The sequence below is a fragment of the Salvelinus sp. IW2-2015 genome, linkage group LG20, assembly GCF_002910315.2.
Source record: "Salvelinus sp. IW2-2015 linkage group LG20, ASM291031v2, whole genome shotgun sequence".
Classification (NCBI taxonomy): domain Eukaryota; kingdom Metazoa; phylum Chordata; class Actinopteri; order Salmoniformes; family Salmonidae; genus Salvelinus; species Salvelinus sp. IW2-2015.
This window is the reverse complement of record NC_036860.1, coordinates 51,921,865-51,945,232: the sequence shown is the minus strand read 5'-3', so window position 1 is coordinate 51,945,232 and position 23,368 is coordinate 51,921,865. Positions and strand designations below refer to the sequence as shown.

Here is a 23,368-nt window from a genome sequence, read left to right as displayed (position 1 = left end):
TAATGTGTTAATTTATCCTACATTTACATTTAAGTCATTTTAATTTCACATTAATTTCACATTTCCACACACTTCAAAGTGTTTCCTTTCAAATGGTACCAAGAATATGCATATCCTTGCTTCAGGTCCTTAGCTACAAGCACTTAGATTTGGGTATGTCATTTTAGGCGAAAATTGAAAAATATGTCAGATCCTRATTAAGTATATTTTAGCAACTACATTTACTTTTGATACTTAAGAATATTTAAAACAAAATACTTTTAGAATTTTATTGAAATASTATTTTACTTGGTGACTTTTACTTGGGTCATTTTCTATTAAGATATATTTACTTTTACTCAAGTATGAGAATTGGGTACTTTTTCCACTACTGGTATGCCGCTACAAGCTTGGCACACCTGTATTTGGGGAGTTTCTCACATTCTTCTCTGCAGATCCTCTCAAGCTCTGTCAGGTTGGATGGGGAGTGTCGCTGCACAGCTATTTTCAGGTCTCTCCAGAGATATTCGATTGGGTTCAAGGCCAGGTTCTGTCTGGGCCACTCAAGYACATTCAGAGACTTGTCCCGAAGTCACTCCTGSTTTGTCTTGGCTGTGTGCTTAGGGTCGTTGTCACCACAGTCCGAGGTCCTGAGCGCTCTGGAGCAGGTTTTCATCAAGGATCTTTCTGTATTTTGCTCCATTCATCTTTCCCTCAGCCCTGACTAGTCTCCTAGTCTCTGCCACTGAAAAACATCCCCACAGCATGATGCTGCCACCTCCATGCTTCACCGTAGGGATGGTGCCAGGTTTCCTCTAGATGTAACGCTTGGCATTCAGGCCAAAGAGTTCAATCTTGGTTTCATGAGACCAGAGAATCTTGTTTCTCACGGTCTGAGAGTCCTTTCGGTGCCTTTTGGCAAACTCCAAGCGGGCTGTCATGTGCCTTTTACTGTAGATTGGCTTCTGTCTGGCCACTCTGCCATAAAGGCCAGCTCTAGGAAAAGTCTTAGCGGAGATCTTTGTGGGCTATACTCGGCCTTGTCTCAGGATGGTAAGTTGGTGGTTGAAGATATCCCTCTAGTGGTGTGGGGGCTGTGCTTTGGCAAAGTGGGTGGGGTTATATCCTGCCTGTTTGGCCCTGTCCGGGGGTATCATCGGATGGGGCCACAGTGTCTCCTGACCCCTCCTGTCTCAGCCTCCAGTATTTATGCTGCAGTAGTTTATGTGTCGGGGGGCTAGGGTCAGTCTGTTATATCTGTAGTACTTCTCCTGTCTTATCCGGTGCACTGTGTGAATTTAAGTATGCTCTCTCTAATTCTCTCTTTCTCTCTCTCTTTCTTTCTTTCTCTCTCTCGGAGGACCTGAGCCCTAGAACCATGCCTCAGGACTACCTGGCATGATGACACCTTGCTGTCCCCAGTCCACCTGGCCGTGCTGCGGCTCCAGTTTCAACTGTTCTGCCTGCGGCTATGGAACCCTGACCTGTTCACCGGACGTGCTACATGTCCCAGACCTGCTGTTTTCAATTCTCTAGAGACAGCAGGAGCGGTAAAGATACTCTTAATGATCGGCTATGAAAAGCCAACTGACATTTACTCCTGAGGTGCTGACTTGTTGCACCCTCGACAACTACTGTGATTATTATTATTTGACCATGCTGGTCATTTATGAACATTTGAACATCTTAGCCATGTTCTGTTATAATCTCCACCCGGGACTGGCCACCCCTCATAGCCTGGTTCCTCTCTAGGTTTCTTCCTAGGTTTTGGCCTTTCTAGGGAGTTTTTCCTAGCCACCGTGCTTCTACACCTGCATTGCTTGCTGTTTGGGGTTTTAGGCTGGGTTTCTGTACAGCACTTTGAGATATCAGCTGATGTAAGAAGGGCTATATAAATACATTTGATTTGATTTGATTTGGTTCCAAACTTCTTACATTTAAGAACGATGGAGGCCACTGTGTTCTTCYGGACCTTCAACGCTACAAAAATGTTTTGTTACCGTCCACAGATCTGTGCCTCGAAACAATCCTGTCTCGGAGCTCTACGGACAMTTCCTTTGACCTAATGGCTTGGTTTTTTCTCTGACATGCACTGACAACTGTAGGACCTTATATAGACAWGTGTGTGCCTTTCCAAATCATGTCCAATCAATTAAATTTACCACAGGTGGACTCCAATCAAGTTGTAGAAGCATCTGAAGGATGATCAATTTCAAGTCTTATAGCAAAGGGTCTGAATACTTATGTAAATAGGGTAATTTCTGTTGTTTATTTTTTATAAATTAGCAACATTTTCTAAAAACTTTTCGCCTTGTCATTATGGGGTATTAGATAGATAGTAGATTGATGAGGAAAAGTTTTATTTAATCCATTTCAGAATAAGGCTGTAACATAACAAAATGTGGAAAAAGTCAAGGAGTCTGAATACTTTCTGAATGCACTGTATACCCTGGCTTCAATCATTCTCTGCTGTCACCCGAGAGGGAGGTGGGAGACTGTCTGTTAGTGCTGAGCGATTCGTGCTGTTTGAGGTAGGTTCAGTTTCGGTTAGATTATTAAAAATGTAATCACAGTTTTTTTTAGATGTTTTTTTTTAACACTAAATGGATGATGAAATAATGACATTAAAATTAATTTAGAGCTTCCTTCAGCCATCACCTGCCTTTTCCCTGACACTGACAATGGGTTGAATGCTCCATCAATATAAAATAAAACAATTAAAGGTGCAATATGCCAAATCACTGCATCATTTCCTGGTAGCTAAAATTCTAATAGTTCGCCTAATTTCAGTTTATGTGACAAAAAATGCAAATATAATGTAGAGAATCATTGCAATCTAAACCGCTGTGAAATATATTTTTAATTACCAAAACATTTTTTTATTTCCAGCTATTTGAAGCTGGTGTACGAAACAAAAAGTAAAGATGCAAAAACTAAACTTAAGAACAGGAAGCATAGAAATGGCACACATAGAACAGATCTACAGATTCTTAGACTGCTTTCAATGAGAATGACAGATCTACTGTATAACTCGCAATTCTATGTGAATTTGTTTGGTTCAACTAAAAAGTTACAAATTACAGCTTTAATAAGAGCCCCATGATGGTTGTGAATACCCATTACTGCTTTTCACTTATTAACCATAATTCATTCACATGACTTATTTTATTTTAATAAAATCACTTTTATTATGTATATTACTTTGTTTTTATTGACAGCTTTATTATTTTTAATTCCTTGAAGTCATCTCTGCTCAGGCAGTAGCACCCAGCCAGCCAGACAACCATCGAACGTTATCTCTGTGCTCCCCATTGAACGAGTCATCCTATTTAGCTTGGCTAGTAGTAGAATTTGTAATAGTTCCTCAAAGTAGATAAGGCATACTTTCAAGACTGTTTATTACCAGCTACTTCAACTATCAATCAGGTAGAGCTACATCATGAACTGTCTCTATCCTTCTCGTCGTTGTGTTGTGTTGTCAATCCTCCCATGTGGTCTCATATGGTCTGTGTGTTTATCCGCCTCTGGTCCATGGCCGGAAAGAACAGGTACAATGATTATGGTCATTGTTGTTAATTACCATGATTCTGCATTGAATTAGGTTGAATATTTGCCTAATGAAAACTACACCTTCCAATCAGCCCAGTGTCCCACATACCGTAGCTCTTGACTTAATTTCTCTAGTGAATGATTTTTTTTTCTTTTCTAGCGGCTCCTGAGTGGCGCAGTGGTCAAAGGCACTGCTGTTTCAGTGCAAGAGGTGCAACTGTAATCCATGGTTCAAATCCAGGCTGCATCACATCTGGCTGTGATTGGGAGGGTGGTGCATAATTGGCTTGGGTAGGCTGTTGTTGTAAATAAGAATTTGTTCTTAACTGYCTTGCCTAGTTTAATACTGTATATATATTATTTTTTATTAAATACAGAAACGGCTCGTTGAGGGCACAAAAAAATACAAACTAAATGGAATTCAAGTAATTGAACCGAAGTTGTCAATTTCTTGTTTAAAAAACATTATTTTCATTAGTCACTCAGCACTACCGTCAATTGAGTTGTTCTATCTCTCTAACCGAACACTAGGCCTAGTATGTGACAGTACAGCTCTTTATCACATTTGTCCCAGGGCCACCGACCATTCATCCACTGCTCTGAGTCTTTGAGTCCCTGTGGCCCACTGGGAACAAACTGGTTAAGTCAACATTGTTTCAATGTAATTTGGCAACATATTGTGATGTTGAATCTACAGCAAAAATACATTGCATTTGAAAAAAGTTATCACTGTTGTTTGAGGGTAAAATTTCAACCACAGGGTTGTTATCATGGTAACCAATCTTCAGCATATCCAAACCTTTAAAAAATATGTTGAATCAGTACCTTTGAAACAACGTGAGATCTTCAAACTAAAAGCCACTATAATAAAAAAACAATAGGCTGGGCAGCACCTCCTACTGGAGAGTTGATCTATCTACAGCTATCCCTTCAGTCTCCCATTCAGGGTTTTAACCAAGCCCTGCTTGGCTCTGATATTTGCCACTGACTATAACCAATGATTGTTGAGAAATCACCACTTAAGAGATTCACTGTTGCTATCAAAGTCATTCCAAAGGGTAGGTTCAAAAGAGCAAATTAAATGTAACCATGCTTTATCAATCATATATCATCAATGATGCAATTTAATAAATGTTGGATTCACATCTCAATCTCAACCAAACATTTATAGAATAGGATTCAATCAAATCAAACTGTGCTTAAAGTGCATTTAAAGTTTGATCTGATTCCGTCCTATACTTTCATTTAGATTTTTAGTTGAAATGGAAACGTGACTCCAACATATCAATTATTAATTTGTAGACAAACTGGAATTAAAGCCAGACACAGTGGCACAGAGGGAGCTATCCAAGCAGCAAAAAAAAACTCTCTTTCAAATGTTGATATTTGGTTGCTTTGACAACCAAACACAATTCAATATCACTTTTGCAATACGGTAAATAGCCTATTAATGTTGTCGACAAGTTGAATTCAGGTCTCCATCTCAACCAAAAATACAAACGTAGGAAATAAAATAATAAGATTAAACCAGTGGCTCAGATCTAACTATCCAAGCAGTAAATACATATGCTTTAAATGATCATATTTGGTTGTGTTGTCAACCAAACACAATAAAATGTTAAGACCATTTTACAAACTAATGTAACAGTATTTATTGAACCTTAAACTGAGTAACACATCCATGGCCACTTTGAGGTTACTGTAACAATAAATGTCTTCTTATGGAATTGCAGGTCGGTGGAAATCTTCACAATTGTTATAATAATCTGCACATAATCTCAAACGGCATTGATCAACTGCACCATGTACTTTAATGTAATCTCAACTGCAATCCAGATCATTTGGTTGTGCTATTAGATGAAGCACAGCAATAACACATTGTTGGTGTATAAATAAACAAAACATCTGACATTGATTATCCATTGGAATTTGGTTGTGCTTTTAGATGGTTGAAAGCATAGTGATAACACATTGGGAATTTAACAAACTTTTTGAGTGGGTGAAAATAGGTTAGTATCTCAGTGATCAACGTATCTACCAAATATTACCCAATTCTCAGTGGGTGATTCAATCGGTGCGTTTGTTCCAGTTGCATCTCACATGGTCATAGTCCTCCCATCGGGCAGTATGCCTCAGTGATCTGTGTTGATAAAGAGCTCTCCAGCATGCTCTCCAGCACTAGCCTTTCATTCTGTATACTCCACTACACACAGTCGCAGACTTACCATTACACAGAAGAGGCAATTGCCTCAGGCCTCACATCATCAAGGGGCCTCGTGAGATGGGCATTAAAAAAATATATAGTACAAGTAATCGAGTTCCAGTGCATTGTTTCACGTGATATGATTGCAAACGTGACTTTAATTGAAATTATGATGCAGCAATTAGGCGTTTTCAGAGTGGGGCAGAGATAAGAAAAAGAAAGAAAGAAGATTTCATTTTAACAGAACAATTACTTAAGTTAACGCATTTTTTCTGCTGATAATACTGCCATCGTCGTCGAGGCAGAGGACATGTATGTGTAGCCCATGTATCTGATGCTGTCTGGACCAAAAGAGTGCGGCATGTCATACTATTTCTGGCCAGACAACATCAGATACATGGGCTACATATAGCAAGACAGACGGTGCATTCTCAAGTGAGAGAGTTTCAGCTACTTGCGAATTAAAGGAAAGTTGTTGGGTGCAAAGTGCATTGCTCGGGTGCTGGAATTGTTTTGGATGAATGTGCGACGATAACCTACTTTTTGAAGTGATTTGTTTGACTATCAAATGAAAATATCATGACTGGTTGTATTCATGGCACATTAAAAGCTAATCCATTTTTTACAGTTAAATAACAAGCCTTTACTATAACCCCCCCCAAATATGAGGGAGGGGGACCTCAGACTGGCCTCTGCTTGGGGCCTTCAAATCACTAAGTCTGCCCCTGACTACACAGAGACAAGAGTGCACTGGAAAGAAGGAGAGCTACTATATCAAAACCCAGAGAGAGGGAGTGGTGGGTGGTGCTTATATTCGTCCTATTTCACACATGTACAAGTGTTCAACAGTGCATGTGTGAATTGGAAATGTGTTTATTTGCATATCCCAATCCTCCCTGAGATACCGTCAGAGAGTGGGGACACAGCCAGAGTCTGACATTATCAACGGCGACCTTGGTCCAATTACAGTTAAGTGCCATGCTCAAGGGCACATCGACTGAAGATAGCAGGAGAAAAACAGACAAACAAACAAACACCCTCCATCTAAACTTATCTTAGCCCTCCAGCGCAGGGCTGACAAAGCTCACACATTTTAAAGTCTGAATATTCTATCCTAATAAATTAGGTGTTGGAGTTTAGTAAATTAGGTGTTAGTTTGGAGGAAGGGCAAAAGAATAAGCAAGTAAAATAATCCATTACCATTTGTGTCTGTGGTAAGCCTAAAACTAATCATGACCCATTTTCTTAGGCTGATGATTTACATAAGCCCAAAAAAGTTGAGTCAGAAAAACAAATAATGGAATAGCTGGTTTACCTAGACGTAAACAGTAGAATGCAACATCAGATATTCTAAATTTCCAACTATACATCCTGAAGCCCATTCTGACTTCCAATTACTTATACAACTGTGAGCAAGTCTTGGCACCGACCACCTTTGACTATCATTAAAGGTCCAATGCAGCTGTTTTTATCTCAATATAAAATCATTTCTGGGTAACAATTAAGTACCTTGCTGTGATTGTTTCAATTAAAATGGTCAAAAAGAAACAAAAGTAGCTTCTTAGCTAACAGCACTTTCTCAAGCAAGAATTTTGCTAGGACTGTCTGGGAGTGGTTTGAGTGAGAAAGGGAAAACAGAAAATTAGCTGTTATTGGCAGAAAGGTTTGGAACTATTTCTTATTGGTCAATTAACTAATTTACTGCATAATGTCACCATGGAAGCCCAAAACTCCACCCCACCAAAACAGGCTGAAGTTTTTCTTTTCAAACAGCTCTGAGAGGAATAGGTCCATTCTTTTCCACTGTCTCAGCGCCGAGGGGTTGAGCATCTTTTCAAACAGCTCTGAGAGGAATAGGTCCATTCTTTTCCACTGTCTCAGCGCCGAGGGGTTTGAGCATCTTTTTCAAACCGCTCTGGAAGGAGGTAGTAGGTCCCTTCTTTTCCACTGTCTCAGCGCCGAGGGGTTGAGCATCTTTTCAAACAGCTCTGAGAGGAAAAGGTCCATTCTTTTCCACTGTCTCAGCGCCGAGGAGTTGAGCATCTTCCAAACACTCTGGGAAGCGCACACATGATAAAGCTGTTGACATTTCTGATGGACATTTCACTACGAAACAGTGTGCTTCTGAAGAGACTGCATTTTCAGCAGCAAGCTTGTTACGTGGGTGAGTCAGTAATTCAGTGCGTCTCTGATCTTAAAGTGCTAGCGCAGTCCTGTCTTTAGTTTGGATATCAAAAGCCTTGTTCACATTGGCAGTTTGAAATGACTCGAATTATGTTTTTTTTTGTTATTAAATATTCAATTAGAATCTGTTCTTTTTTCTGCAGTCTGAACAGCACATTGAATCGGATATTTCAAGTCATATTTCAAACCACATTGGTAGGTGGTTTGAAGTCGGATACAAATCTAATTCCTGGCCATGCGACTTACTTGCTCTCAAGTGGTTTTTAGACTTATTTGGCATATCTTGTTGCTTGCTAGCTACTCTGTTGACAGTTTAACAATACCATGTGGTAGTCAGCTACCTTGTTAATTGTTTACAGACAAATTTGTGAATATGCTAGAAAGCTAAACAGCTACCTACTGTTGACTGCTGTGGCTAGCCAAAAATTACTAATTTTAAAAGTTGATTGGCTGATCTTAAAGGCTGATCTTATCCTTTGAGGCTTTAGAATTGTTCTTACACTATGATTTTGAAGATTAAAAGCAACTGGAAAACCTTCCTGGCATGCATTGCTGTCACCTTAGCTTGCTACATAAGTTCTGCATGTAGGAAGCACGAGCACTACCAGCAATCAGCCTACACCACTGTGCACACACCCGCAGTTAGTATGTCAACTAGTGTAGGTATGTCAGCGAATGACTTCTATCTGAACACACACAAATCCAGTTTCGTCACTTGTAACTTGCTGTTTGGACAGTCACTATTCAAAACTGACTTGAAAAACAAAACTGATTTGGTCATTAAGGCCTGCAGTGTGAACACGACAAGAGATGAAATTATCAGGGCCCAGATAATTGAAAGAATCGCAAGCTCACTTGTTTGGGAGAGGCTTCTCCTTGAAGATGATTATCTGACTTTAGCAAAACCTGTAGTCAAAGCTTTCCAAGTGAAATCAGCAGCTCACTATGCAACTAACATCTCTGAGGCACAGACACATGATTTCAGTGCTGTTTAAGCTGTGCAGGAGTCTCAGTTTTCAGACTGTAGCTGTCACTCAGATAGTGACATGAGTGACTCAGTGCAGTTAATGAGACCCTAGACACGACAACGGTGTGCCAACTGTGGTTCCAATAGACACAATGGGCTCCGGAGTGGTGCAGCGGTCTAAGGCACTGCATCTCAGTATAAGAGGCATCACTACAGTCCCTGGTTCAAATCCAGGCTGTATCACATCGGGCTGTGATTGGGAGTCCTATGGGCGGCGCACAATTGGCCCGGGTTTGGCCGGGGTAGGCCGTCATTGTAAATAAGAATTTGTTCTTATCTGACTTGACTAGTTAAATTTAAAAAAAAATGTGCGTACCCCTTACTGCCCCGCTCATCTGTAGACAATGTCCAGAAACCAAACCATTTTGCAAAGTGGCCTAATTTCTGGGAACGACAGGTTACGACACCCGACTGTGCACATGCTGTACACTCTCTCAAATAACTGCTGATCAACACCATCATGCTGTAAACGCTAGACCCACTCCAATTTGCATACCGCCCCACAGATGACGCAATCTCAATCGCACTCCACACTGATCTTTCTGACCTGTACAAAAGGAACACCTATGTGAGAATGCTGTTCATTGACTACAGCTCAGTGTTCAACACCATAGTGCCCACAAAACCCCTCACTAAGCTAAGGACCCTGGGACTAAACACCTCCCTCTGCAACTGGATCCTGGACTTCCTGATGGGCCGCCCCAGGTGGTAAAGGTAGGCAACAACACATCTGCCACGCTGATCCTCAACGCTGGGGCCCCTCAGGGGTGCGTGCTTAGTCCCCTCCTGTACTCCCTGTTCCCTGTCTAGTGGTTAGGATTCATCACGCTCATCGCCGCGGCCTGGGTTCGATTCCCAGTCAGGGAACTACTCTTTGGGCTCCCGAGTGGCGCAGCGGTCAAAGGCACTGCATCTAAGTGCAAGAGGCATCACTATAGTCCCTGGTACAGGGATCACATCTGACCATCATTGGGAGTCCCATAGGGCGGTACACAATTGGCCCAGCGTCGTCCGGTAGGGGCGGTACACAATTGGCCCAGCGTCGTCCGGTAGGCCGTCATCGTAAATAATAATAAACTGACTGGCCTAGTTAAATAACTGACTTGCCAAGTACGACTCCAACAGCATCATTAAGTCCTGGTCAGTCCCTGGATGGGAGACCAGATGCTGCTGGAAGTGGTGTTGGAGCGCCAGTAGGAGGCACTCTTTCCTCTGGTCTAAAAAATATCCCAATGCACCAGGGCAATGATTGGGGACACTGCCCTGTGTAGGGTGCCGTCTTTCGGGTAGGACGTTAAACGGGTGTCCTGACTCTCGGAGGTCATTAAAGATCCCATGGCACTTATCGTAATAGTAGGGGTGTTAACCCCGGTGTCCTGGCTAAATTCCCAAGCTGTCCCTCATACCATCATGGTCACCTAATCATCCCCAGCTTACAATTGGCTCATTCAACCCCCTCCTCTCCCCTGTAACTATTCCCCAGGTCGTTGCTGTAAATGAGAATGTGTTCTCAGTCAATTTACCTGGTAAAATAAAAAAAAATGTTTGCAACGCGTGGTAGGCCTGATTACCAACAACGATGAGACAGCCTATAGGGAGGAGGTCAGAGATCTGGCAGTGTGGTGTCAGGACAACAACCCCTCCCTCAATGTGAGCAAGACAAAGGAGCTGATCGTGAACTATAGGAAAAGGAGGGCCAAACAGGCCCCCATTAACATCGACGGGGCTGAAGTGGAGCGGGTTGAGAGTTTCAAGTTCCTTGGTGTCCACATCACCAACAAACTATCATGATCCAAACACACCAAGACAGTTGTGAAGAGGGCACGACAACACCTTTTCCCGCTCAGTACACTGAAAAGATTTGGCATGGGTCCCCAGATCCTCAAAAAGTTCTACAGCTGCACCATCAAGAGCATCCTGACCGGTTGCATCACCGCCTGGTATGGCAATTGCTCGGGCATCTGACCATAAGGCGCTACAGAGGGTAGTGCATACAACCCAGTACATCCCTGGGGCCAAGCTTCCTGACATCCAGGACCTATATACTAGGCGGTGCCAGTGGAAGGCCCCAAAAATGGTTAAAGACTCCAGCAACCCAAGTCATAGACTGTTCTCTCTGCTATCGCACGGCAAGTGGTACCGGAGCGCTAAGTCTAGGACCAAAAGGCTCCTTCACAGCTTCTACCCCCAAGCCATTAGACTGCTGAACAATAATCAAATGGCCACCTGGACTATTTATATTGACCCCCCCCCCCTTTTTTTTTCACAATGTTGCTCCTCGCTGTTTATTATCTATGCACAGTCACTTTACACATTACCTTGACTTACCTGTACCCCCACACATTGACTGTACCGGTACCCCCTGTATATAGCCTCGTTATTGTTATGTCATTTTCTTGTTACTTTTTATTAAATGTTTTATTTATTAAATATTTTCTTAACACTATTTCTTGAGCTGAATTGTTGGTTAAAGGCTTGTAAGTAAGCATTTCACAGTAAGGTCTACACCTGTTGAGAGCTCACTTAGTTCAGGTTTTCTCCTTCACCGAATCCTTGTCGCAAACTCTGCTGCACTACAGAGCTGCTCACCACTCCCCCAACGGAGTCTCTCCTGCCAAGCTGAGGCTAGGACGTGAACGTAAGCTGTCCTTACACAGGCTTCATCCCTCTGTTGGCAACCCGATAGCCTCGAAAGTCAGCACTGATTGTTTTGTGTAGTTATCTGAAGTCATAGTTGATTTGGTTGATCTATTTCCATTGTATGTGAGATGCTAACACTTAGCTCTAAGCAGGGCTCACTTCCTGAATCCTAGCTCGTGTTTGGGCATACACAGGCTAATTGGTTTCCCGCACACTAAGTATACGTTACACAGAAGTTTAGATCCCTAAGGCACTGATCAGATCTGATGTCCCAATCCCTTTCCTCAAGATGGAGGAGGATGTCCAATGCACTTAATTCCCGGCAACTAGCTGGAGACTCTCTAATAATAGCTTTGCATTTACAAGGCACTGTGAAATCATTTTGTAAGAAGATAAAAGTCAAAGAGATGTCATCTGTGTGATTGTGAGCATGACACTGGGCCTGGTGAGAGGAGGAGACCTCCTGGGCTCCACATGATAGATCCTTTCTGATCTCTTTCACAAGGAACACTGATGATGAAAAGAGCTGTAGAGGCTGGATTGGTGACTCAATTTTCCAAAAGTACATAATTGAATGAGAAACCTTTTCAAGTGGAGATGAGGGGTGTTTCTGAGGGAGAGGACACCCACTCCAGTCTGTGTACCTTTGCAAAAAAAAATAAAAAGGTGTGTAGTGTGTATATATATATATATATACATACATACACATTTGAAGTCGGAAGTTTACATACACTTAGGTTGGAGTCATTAAAACTAGTTTTTCAACCACTCCACAAATATCTTGTTAACAAACTATAGTTTTGGCAAGTCGGTTAAGACATCTCCTTTGTGCATGACAAGTAATTTTTCCAACAATTGTTTAGACAGATATTTCACTGTATCACAATTCCAGTGGGTCAGAAGTTTACATACACTAAGTTGACTGCCTTTAAACAGCTTGGAAAATTCCAGAATATGATGTCATGGCTTTAGAAGCTTCTGATAGGCTAATTAACATAATTTCAGTCAATTGGAGGTGTACCTGTGGATGTATTTCAAGGCCTACCTTCAAACTCAGTGGCTCTTTGCTTGACATCATGTCAAAATAAATCAGCCAAGAACTCAGGAAAATAATTGTAGACCTCCACAAGTCTGGTTCATCCTTGGGAGCAATTTCCAAATGCCTGAAGGTACCACGTTCATCTGTACAAACAATAGTACGCAAGTATAAACACCATGGGACCACGCAGCCGCCATACCGCTCAGGAAGGAGATGCGTTCTGTCTCCTAGAAATGAATGTACTTTGATGCGAAAAGTGCAAATCAATCCCAGAACAACAGCAAAGGACCTTGTGAAGATGCTGGAGGAAACGGGTACAAAAGTATCCATATCCACAGTAAAATGAGTCCTATATCAACAACCTGAAAGGCCGCTCAGCAAGGAGGAAGCCACTGCTCCAAAACCGCCATAAAAAAAGCCAGACTATGGTTTGCAACTGTACATGGGGACAAAGATCATACTTTTTGGAAATGAAAAGTCCTCTGGTCTGATGAAACAAAAATAGAACTGTTTGGCCATAATGACCATCGTTATATTTGGAGGAAAAGGGGGGAGGCTTGCAAGCCGAAGAACACCATCCCAACCGTGAAGCACAGGGGTGGCAGTATCATGTTGTGGGGGTGCTTTGCTGCAGGAGGGACTGGTACACTTCACAAAGTGTATGTAAACTTCCGACTTCAACTGTATGTATGAGCTGTGAAGAGGAGATTGTCGACTTCTTGTTTCATCTTCACTCCCCATTCTCTCTCCATTTAATACTAAGCACATGCATGTAAGTGGTTTAGAATAAACGCAAGACTGACAGTAGGAGAGTTGTGATAAAGGATCTCCAGAATAAAGATGGAGGTACAGAGGCAGCACGTGGTGTACAAGGAAAGGACTGCATTCCCCCTGATTGGTGAGCCATAAGGGCTGTTGTCCCTGAAAGGAAAGAGCCTGCAACCCATCACAATGCATCTGACCATTGCATAAAGGCATATACATAGATGCAATGTAGTGAAATTGGATTTACTCACCAGATCATCTCACTGTGTTCAGGCAACATGCCATGAGCCTTTAACAGTGACCTTTCTAAACGTGGCTGGATTTAATGTAGGTTATCACTTCATCTCGGAGTCTGCATAGCTGATAGGGTATTGTGACATGAGTGAATTGTGCATAAACTGTAGACATTGAGTGAAAAATTGACCTATCAGTCCTGGTATTCAAAGGGCTCTGAAGGTTTAAAAAAAGTTACTTTTCAATTAGTTTTCACCAAGAGAAACAAGCAGGGTGACTTTCAATCCACATAATTCAAAGGTAGACAAAGACCAACAGCATGTGGCCCTGGAGACAAGTAGTGGTTAAGCCGTGATCTGAAGGACAAAAATCTAACGTACAGTAGCAATTTTAAGTCCTAATGGACAGCATCCCAGCATACTTCTAGCTAAGTAATTGGTGGTTTGTGACGGGCAATTTTCAGCTGAAGGGGAAAAACATCATTACTCTGTCCATTGCAGGAGACCATTTATTAGGAATGCCACAGACTTTCATTCACCTACAGGGGCAGTGCCACTTTCTCTTTAGAAAAAGCATGTTCTGAAATATTTTGCTAATTGAAAGATTGTTTTTATTGTGTGTGTAATTAAGAGGGGATGATTGCTTTGTGAACAATTTAGACTAAATGTATTTAATGTCAACTCTTTTTTTCTGATTTAGGACTGGATTCAATCCGTATCGTGGAAATATCAGGAATATCTACATTAAAATGCAAAGGAAATTCAGCCGACACATGCAGAGTTTACCATGAATGCAGTCTCCGTGAACGCCGGAACATTGACTTTTAAATGTCAATCTACCTACAGTGGTGGGAAAAGTACCCAATTGTCATACTTGAGTAAAAGTAAAGATACCTTAATAGAAAATGAATCAAGTAAGTCACCCAGCAAAATCCTACTTTAGTAAAAGTCTAAAAGAATTTGGTTTTAAATATACGTGAGCATCAAAAGTAAGAGTAGAAATAATTTCACATTCTTTATATTAAACAAACCAGACTGCACAATTTTCTTGTTTTTTTAAAATTTACGGATAGCCAGGGGCAAACTCCAACACTCAGACTTCATTTACAAATGAAGCATTTTGTGTTTAGTGAGTCCGCCAGACCAGAGGCAGTAGGGATGACCAGGGATGTTCTCGTGAGAAGTGCTTGAATTGGACTGTTTTCCTGTCATGCTAAGCATTTGAAATGTAACAAGTACTTTTGGATGTCAGGGAGTAAAAAGTACATTATTTTCCTTAGGAATGTAGTTACGTAAAAGTTGTCAAAAATATAAATAGTTAAGTACATATACCCCAAAAAAGTACTTACTTTAAGAAAAAATACTTTAAAGTACTTTACACCACTAGCTATAACATGAATATTCCGCGATACATCTGCGATATGGATTGAATCGAGCCCGAAATCATAGAAAATACACTACTACAGTCATGGCTACTGAACCAGGTACAAGGAACACCACCAGAGACTAAACAATTACTGGAAACTGCAACAGTATGCAACTATAGCTAAAGCAGTTTACTATGAATTAAAATTGGTCCATTTCCATGAGACAAAATGATATGAATGATATAAAATGCACAGTTTTTATTGCATCATGCAATGTATGATGAATATATTGTGAAATACATGTAACTGCCAAAATAAAGGAAACACCAACATAACACCGCCAGAACAGCTTCAATGCATCTTGGCATAGATTCTACAAGTGTCTGGAACTCTATTGAAGTGATGCGACATCATTCTTCAAAAATAAATTCCATAATTTGGTGTTTTGGTGATGGAAAACACTGTCTCAGGCACCGCTCCAGAATCTCCCAGAAGTGTTTAAACTGCTAAAATGGGACAAGGACTGCCCATGGTAAGGCGTTGCTATGCTTTCTTGACATCTGCCAACCAGACAGGTCCTACAGGCCTAGGTTTGTCGCACTTGGACTTCTGTCCAGTTGGTGGTCATGTGCGGCAAAGAGGGACATACTGTAGGTAAATTGTAGTTGTTCCAGAACAGAGTAGCACGTATTGCACTTAGATGTATGTCAGTAACATGCATGTCAATCTCTCCTGGCTCAAAGTTGAGGAGAGATTGACTGCATCATTATTGGTCTTTGTGCGAGGTGTTGATGTGTTGAAGGTACTGAACTGTCTGTTCAAGCAGTTGACACACAAGACATGCAATCAGAGGTCTCTTCACAGTCCCCAGGTCCAGAACAGAAGCTGGGAAACGCACAGTATTAAATAGAGACATGGCTGCAAGGAACTCTCTGCCACCCCAGGTATCTCATGCTAGCAATAAAACCAGATTCTAAAATCCAGATAAAAGAACACCTTATGGCACAATGGGGACTGTGAAGAGAAACAGCCATTATATTTTACAATCAATCAATGAAGCTACTTCAATACAGAAATTACCATATGGATATTACAGTGGATGCAATACAGTAGAAGTATATATTTGTTTCTTAAATAATGTCCGGGAAAAGAAATMAATCTAAATGCATTTCGACCCATTCTAATGTAGGCTCCACATACATAAATATAAGTAACTTGTGATTATTTTTGGTGGGGGAAATAGATGCACCACCCCTTCCCTGGAGAAAGTAATGAATGATGCCTGCTTCCATAGATAAACACTGATTGGATGCAGACAAAGACCAGTGAAAGAGATGCATACAAAGTAAGGGCCCTCTGAATGCCTGCTAGCAAATGGAACTCTGGGTTTATCTTTTAACTATGCTTTCGTAAAAAAAAATTGGCCATTGTGTCTAAATAGATGAATTATGAAATGACATCTGACTAAACATTTCGCTATGCAGTGGTGTCCCTGGTTCCGTCTCTGTATTGATTGTGGTGGGACTGTTGACGTGACAGCACAGGGATGACAAGTTCCACATGAATGGATAGAACGACAACAAGCAAACAAGAGCCCTGCTGAATTTTTTTGTTCCCTTACCATTCCAAGAGAACATTTTCAGGATCGACTATGATTGTTTTATTTTGAAGCTGCTCAGTCACAAGAAAGACACTTACTAAACATGAAGCGCAGTTTATTTTTTAAATTCTATTTTCCTTTGAAGTCATCTGAAGCTCCAGGCTTTGTAATGGCAGAAATTCATAAATGTTGGTATTTGCTGAGCAAGCTGATGTGTTCTGTTAGTTTGAGATTCCAACAGATACATTTGGGCATCTGAAAATAGCATAAAGGTGCAACGCACTTCATCAGAGCCGCTGGCTCTAGCGACAGCCATGATTACTCCGTAGATAATTAGGTTAAATTAAGGTAGGGAAGAAAGAGTGAGAGAGAGGACTGTGGGGCTGAAACAATGTGTCCAGCAACACTAACTCAAGGCCTACTGGCAAACCAGCACATAACAGCCCTCCTATCATTGCCATTAACATTTACACTGAGCAAGCTTTCATTAAAACCTTGAGAAGTGTGAACCTCATAAAAGGGACAACATAGACAGTATCCTGTCTTCACTGACCTGTACTTCAATCCCGTATCCCAGGTAGACGGTCAGCACGTAGGTGCAGTCCGCTCCAGGGTCAGGCGACGAAGCTGAGGAATGCAGCTGTGGAATCTCAATGTGACCCTCTGGGTCAGTGAAATTCACAGTGCAGGGACCTGGCACAGAAGAGAGAGAAATACAAGTGATCCCTCTTCCCAGACGACTGATCCCTTTCTGACAGCCCATCTGTGTTTCAGTGGCCCTCTAACCCCCTCATTAACTCCCCAGGTTTTCTGCCTCACAGCCAGGGCCCGGCTATCACACGGCCCCTCAGCCATCTAGACCCACTGGACAGGACAGCCAGGCAGCACAGATCAGGTGGAGCCAGCCTTGGCATATTGGTTTGATGCATGATCAGCTTTGTGATCCTGGGTGCCGGATGAATGGGAGAAGTCACCATGGAAGGATGAGCAACACTGACTAGCCCTCTCAGATGCTGTTCCTGCCTCGCTGTACAAAACTCTGACTAAAGTCTGAGTAAACACTGTTAGTGAGAGGCAGTTAGGTTGATAGGTTAAGTGATTTGATGATTCCTGTATCAATGCTGCTTCTCCTAAGCCATCGTCATTACAGAAAAGCTGCATTTGCCAATTAGATGTAACTGGATTTACATACTTCTAGTTTCACTCTATATTTGTATGAGACCAATAGAAATAGAAGGTACCTGGTGTCTGCATGGTGGTAATGGTGGTGGTTGTGATGATGGTTGTGGTGGTGGTTCCCTCATCCACCTCTCCTGTGGATGCTGCGGTCAGTTTGGTGAGCTGAATGCCAGGGCCTGTCCTGTTCTTTACCCCTGGTTCCTCTGACTCCCCTTTCTCCACCCTCACTGAGGTGGTCAGCACAGGGGGTGCCACGGGGGTCTCCATGACAACTGCCCTCTGACTATGGAGGCTTCCATTCGGGGAGGGGGGGACATTGGATCTGCGGCCACTGACTGTAGGGGCAGTGTTTGCCACTACAGGGGTGGTCAGGGAGTCTGTGGTCACTGTCACCTTCTCTGCCTCCCTGGCCTTGTCCTCGGCTGGCTTGTCCTTCTGAGCCATGCTCACCAGTAGCCCCGGAGTTGTAGGAGCAGAGCTGGTGAGGGGGGCTGTGGCAGTAGTGGCTATGTCAGAGAAGGCAGGGGTGTCCTCATGTTGCACGAGGCGAGTCGAAGCGTCTCCCGCCTCAAGAGTGGAAACAGAACCAGGCATTGTAGGATGTCCTGCCACATCTCCATGGTCTGTGAAGAACTGCTGGTCGCCCTGGAAGTTTTTAGTGAGCAGCTGTTCATGGAGGGCGAATCCTCTGAAGACGGGCCGGTGGTTGGGGACGTTCGTGGTGGATGCTGTGGTGAAATGGTTGATCTCACTCGCTGTGTCCTGTGTGGGGGAGTGTGTGTAGGCGCCGCTGTCTGACTCCACTCTCCTCCGGACCACAGCATTGACATTTTCTAGAGAAGACAATGGACAGAAACACACAGACAACATAGAGATATTAGAGCATACCAGAAGACAACAAATACCAGAGAACATGATTCCTAAATACAACATTGCATAGAAAATAGATTTTTTTTACTGCAAAAATCTAAATTGGATACATGATATATGGCTCTGCTGTAATTGCAAAATCTGTTCTTTAGTCTAGGGCTAGGGACTGTCACTTACCAGGATCTAAGGAGCATTATGAATGGATAGGTTAAGTGCTGTGGCTAGTGAGCAAAGTGGAACAATAAAAACCCAGAATAATTAACTACCACTGTAGACATATTGTCATGAGGCCCTTTAGGAAAAACCCCTCATGATAACCCTTTGATGATTCATTTGAATACCTTTATTCCTCCTTCCTCCAATTATCCAAAGTAAAGATTTTACTCTGAATTTCTCGTGATGATTACCAAATATAATAATGGCTGAGCCGTAGAGAGTAATTATTCCCACCTGCAGCAGTTGAAATGTAATCAGGAAGCCCCGGGGTATGGGTGCTAAATTCAAGAAGGGGAGGGCTGATGATGAAAGCTCCAAATTGCTCTCATACAGTATTTCTATAAGAAGCCAAAACCAGTGTTCAGTGTACTTGCTCTCAAGAATTATAGAAGAAAATTATCGGTGCTTTTGAAAGTGGCTTTATTTTTGCCAGAATGACAACTTTAGTGTCAAAAGACACCAGAGGATGTCTCTCAGGGTGAATTATGAGCAACAACATGATTGTCTTTCATCTCTTCTACATTTATCTCCATTAGTATATGGGATGCCTTTAAATAGTTATGTGACAGATTAATAATGACAGTCCTCACTGTGAAGCCTGCAGCATGTCAGCATGAGTGTTCATTATCGAAGACAAGCGCTGCAATCACAGCCAAAAAGAGTCAAGAAAATTGAAATATTCATCTGACTTCTGGGATAAAATATTAAAAGACACAAGTTTTCTAAATGACAGACTCCAGCTGAAGGATAGGATGACTTTCAGGATGTAGATCACCCCTAGTGTGCACACACACACAGACACACTGCTTGATCCACACTCCTTAAAGTGATGCTCCAGTAGTTTTAAAGTAGTATTATTTCAGACAGTAGTTTTGAAACTAGTGATCATGAGCCAAAACGGGCCACCGAATTCTTTTTTTTTTGTGCAATTTGTATGATATGTTACAAATTCCAATTCATACAATACATTACGAATTTGTAAGTTCTTAAAAAATATATATTTTTACCTTTATTTAACTAGGCAAGTCAGTTAAGAACAAATTCTTATTTACAAAGACGGCCTAGGAACAGAGGGTTAACTGCCTTGTTCAGGGGCAGAACAACAGATTTTTACCTTGTCAGCTCAGGGATTAGATCCAGAAATCTTTTGGTTACTGGCCCAACACTTTAACCACTAGGCTACCTGCAGCCCGTTCTTAAAATCCTGGACTGCATATTTAACCACATGACAGAAAAATAAGTAAAACATGAAAACATACAAGCCTTGTAGTGGTAAACCACTTTGGATATTTATAAATTTGTGTTATATAGGTACTGTTATTTTCTACAAAAACAGACACAGCTGCCAAAACAACAGGCAGTATACAGGGATTGCTATGGTACAGCAGTGATAATGATGGGTTCTCTTGTTCTTTATCAGAGTAGGACCTCTGTGAATTTAAAGTTTAAGGACTTCCTAAAGCTCTCTGATGTTAAACTGCATTATTTGTCCTGGGATTTATTTACAATAATTGTCCTTGACAGTTTCATCACTTATGGTCGTGCTGTGGGGACAAATAGAGATGCAACTATTCAGTAGACTGAATGTAGGCTACAGTTTAAGTGAGTAAGGTTGTTATTATGAAGAAATTGCTAATTACACTCTGTCTAAATGTATCACAAGATGAATGGTGGTTCACCGTTTATAAATAGTAGACTACTAGGCTACATATGTAAGTCTGACATTTATGTCAAACCTCTCAATAAGCACAGTTATAGGCACACAATAAAGCAATTATTGTGGATAGTCAGATTAATATAATAGTTCGTTTAAAATGTTTACATGCTTTGCAAGACGATCGATTTCCCTAATAATCCTGTTTACATGGTCACATCTGAAATCAGGCTACTGATGGTGACTTTGATAAAAGCAGAAAATCGCCAATCCAAATAAGCATTCTACCACAGTGACCATGCTATTTTTGCGAAGACTATTTGATTCGGAGTTCGGACATATACAGTTTGTATGTGAAAACTATTTCTAAGATGCATACTTTCAGTTTTTCCAAACTCACTTCACTCGTGCATAATAGAGAGAGGCTTGTGCTACCTGGTTCTGGCACATGCCCAGAACAAATACACCACTGGATCACCGATTCAGCTGTTTACATGTCCTAATAATTCTACAGATTGCTCAGAAATCCAGGTGTTTTAATTGGCATATGCTTACTTCGATTACGACCTTACGCCGCTTAAGATAAGCAGAGTACGGTGTTTACATGACTAATGCCATACTCGGTCATAATCAGTTTAATATCAAATTATTTGTGTGCATGTAAACATACTCGGTCACTTTCCTCTCGGAAAATAAAAGAGAAACTCTTCACAGCTCTCACCATTAGATGCGTTTGGAAATAAAATAGTTTGAGGCAAAGCCATGTAAGCGAACACTTACTGAGCCCTCCAGGACTTGATTAGCAATGGTGAATAATCTCACCATAACTAAGGAGAATCCTATTTCTGTCGATAATAATGATCACAATGTCAGAGTGCAATTACATTTCTAAACAGACCCAAGCTTCCCTTCAGAGACCTAACTGCCTAATAGAATTTGCCTCTTGACACTGATGCTACTACACACTCTTACTACACACTCTTTGCCACAAAGTACTATGGATCATACTAACGCTCCCTGAGGCTGGATGGTAGTTTTAGGTTTTACAGTGAAGAGTCAATGAGGATGTTTGCACACTTTTTTGTGAGCAGGGCTGTCTGAGTCTGAAGCCTTTCACATGGAGATGTTGAATCACAGTTCTAGATCTTGGCACGATTTCTCACTCCAATCTTTTAGAAATGTATTTGCTTTGAAATTTCTCAGATGGAAAAAGATAGAGACCCAGGGGATCCAATCATCCTGGTACTGATGAGAAACATAATCTGTAACACCTTCTTTCATTCAGATGGAGTTACCAGCACTGAGACTGACACCAGATGAGGAAGGAAGGAACCAAAAACATGTTTACTCCATGTCAGTAGCACTAGGATAAACCCTTTTCACATCCAGTGGGGTGCAATCTTGAAAGTGAGACTTTTACATACCAGCAAAACAGATAAAAACAACACCTCTCACACAATAGTTAAGCCATAAGAAACACAAAGCTCTTCTTGACCCTCTAGATTGCCAATTGAACACAACTGTAACTTATCACTCAGAGAAAACTGCACCCAAGTTGAACTGTTGGCTGTGCTTTAGTTTGTTGCCTCCGCTTGCATTAATTATTGACAGAAATAGATAAGACGCACCATTCATTCATTCATTCATATGCATTATCCAGTAGTCACAGCAACTGCTGTGTATTTTGGACTACAGCAGACTAAAAAGAGATCAAACAAAGTCATTTGCCCTACATGACTTTGTGATATAGCTCTCCTTGACCTTTGACAAGCATTTCGCTACACCCGCAATAACATCTGCTAAATATGTGTATGTGACCAATAAAATGTATTTAGATTTTATTTAATGTGAGTAAAAAAAAATTACAGGTTAACACTCGCAAGGCCGCTGTGCCAGATAGAATACCAGGGCGTGTTCTCAAAGCATACGCAGACCAACTGGCAAGTGTCTTCACGGACATTTTCAATCTCCCTTTGTCCCAGTCTGAAACATGCAGGTATTACAGACTTGGTCAGGGAGAGGTAGAAAATGTCAGTGAAAGCACCCGCCAGTTGGTCAGCGCATGCTCTGAGTACGCATCCTGGTAATTGGTCTGGCTGTGTGGCCTTGTGAATGATAACCTGTTTAAATGTCCAACTCACATCTGCTACGGAGAGTGAGATCATCCAGAACTGCTGGTGCTCTCATTCATTGTTCATTGTTGCTTGCCTCAAAGCTAGGTATGTAGCTTGTCTGGTAGGCTCGGGTCACTAGGTATGTTGCTTGTCTGGTAGGCTCGGGTCACTGGGCAGCTCACAGGGTTTCCATTTGTAATCTGTGATAGTTTGCAAGCCCTGCCACATCTGACAGGCGTCAGAGCCGGCGTAGTAGGATTCGATCTTAGTCCTATATTGACGCCTTGCCTGTTTGATGGCTCGTCAGAGGTCGTAGCGGAATGTCTTCTAAGTGTCCGGGTCAGTGTTCCACTCCTTGAAAGAAGCAGCTCTTGCCTTTAGTTCAGTTTGTATGTTGCCTGTAATCCATAGCTTTTGGTTGGGATATGTAGATACGGTTACAGTGGGGGGGACGTAGTCGATGCACTTATTAATGAAGCCGGTGACGGATGTGGTAAACTCCTCAATGTTATCAGATGAATACCGGAACATATTACAGTCTGTGCTAGTGAAGCAGTCCTTTAGTTAATCATCTGTTTCATTGGACAACTTCCGTATTGAGTGCGTCACTGGTACTTCCTGTTTGAGTTTTTGCTTGTAAGCAGGAATCAGGAGGATATAATTATTGTCAGGTGCAGCAAAGAATGACCTAGCAAAGCTGCAGCTTGCTCAAAACCAAGCAGCACGCATTGCCCTTAACTGCACACACA

The 23,368-nt window shown here is 41.7% G+C and overlaps 1 pseudogene; it reads right to left on the bottom strand.

Moving 5' to 3' along the window:
- Nucleotides 1-23,368, bottom strand: part of LOC111981337 (seizure protein 6-like) — a 239,454-nt pseudogene that overhangs the window by 99,613 nt on the left and 116,473 nt on the right.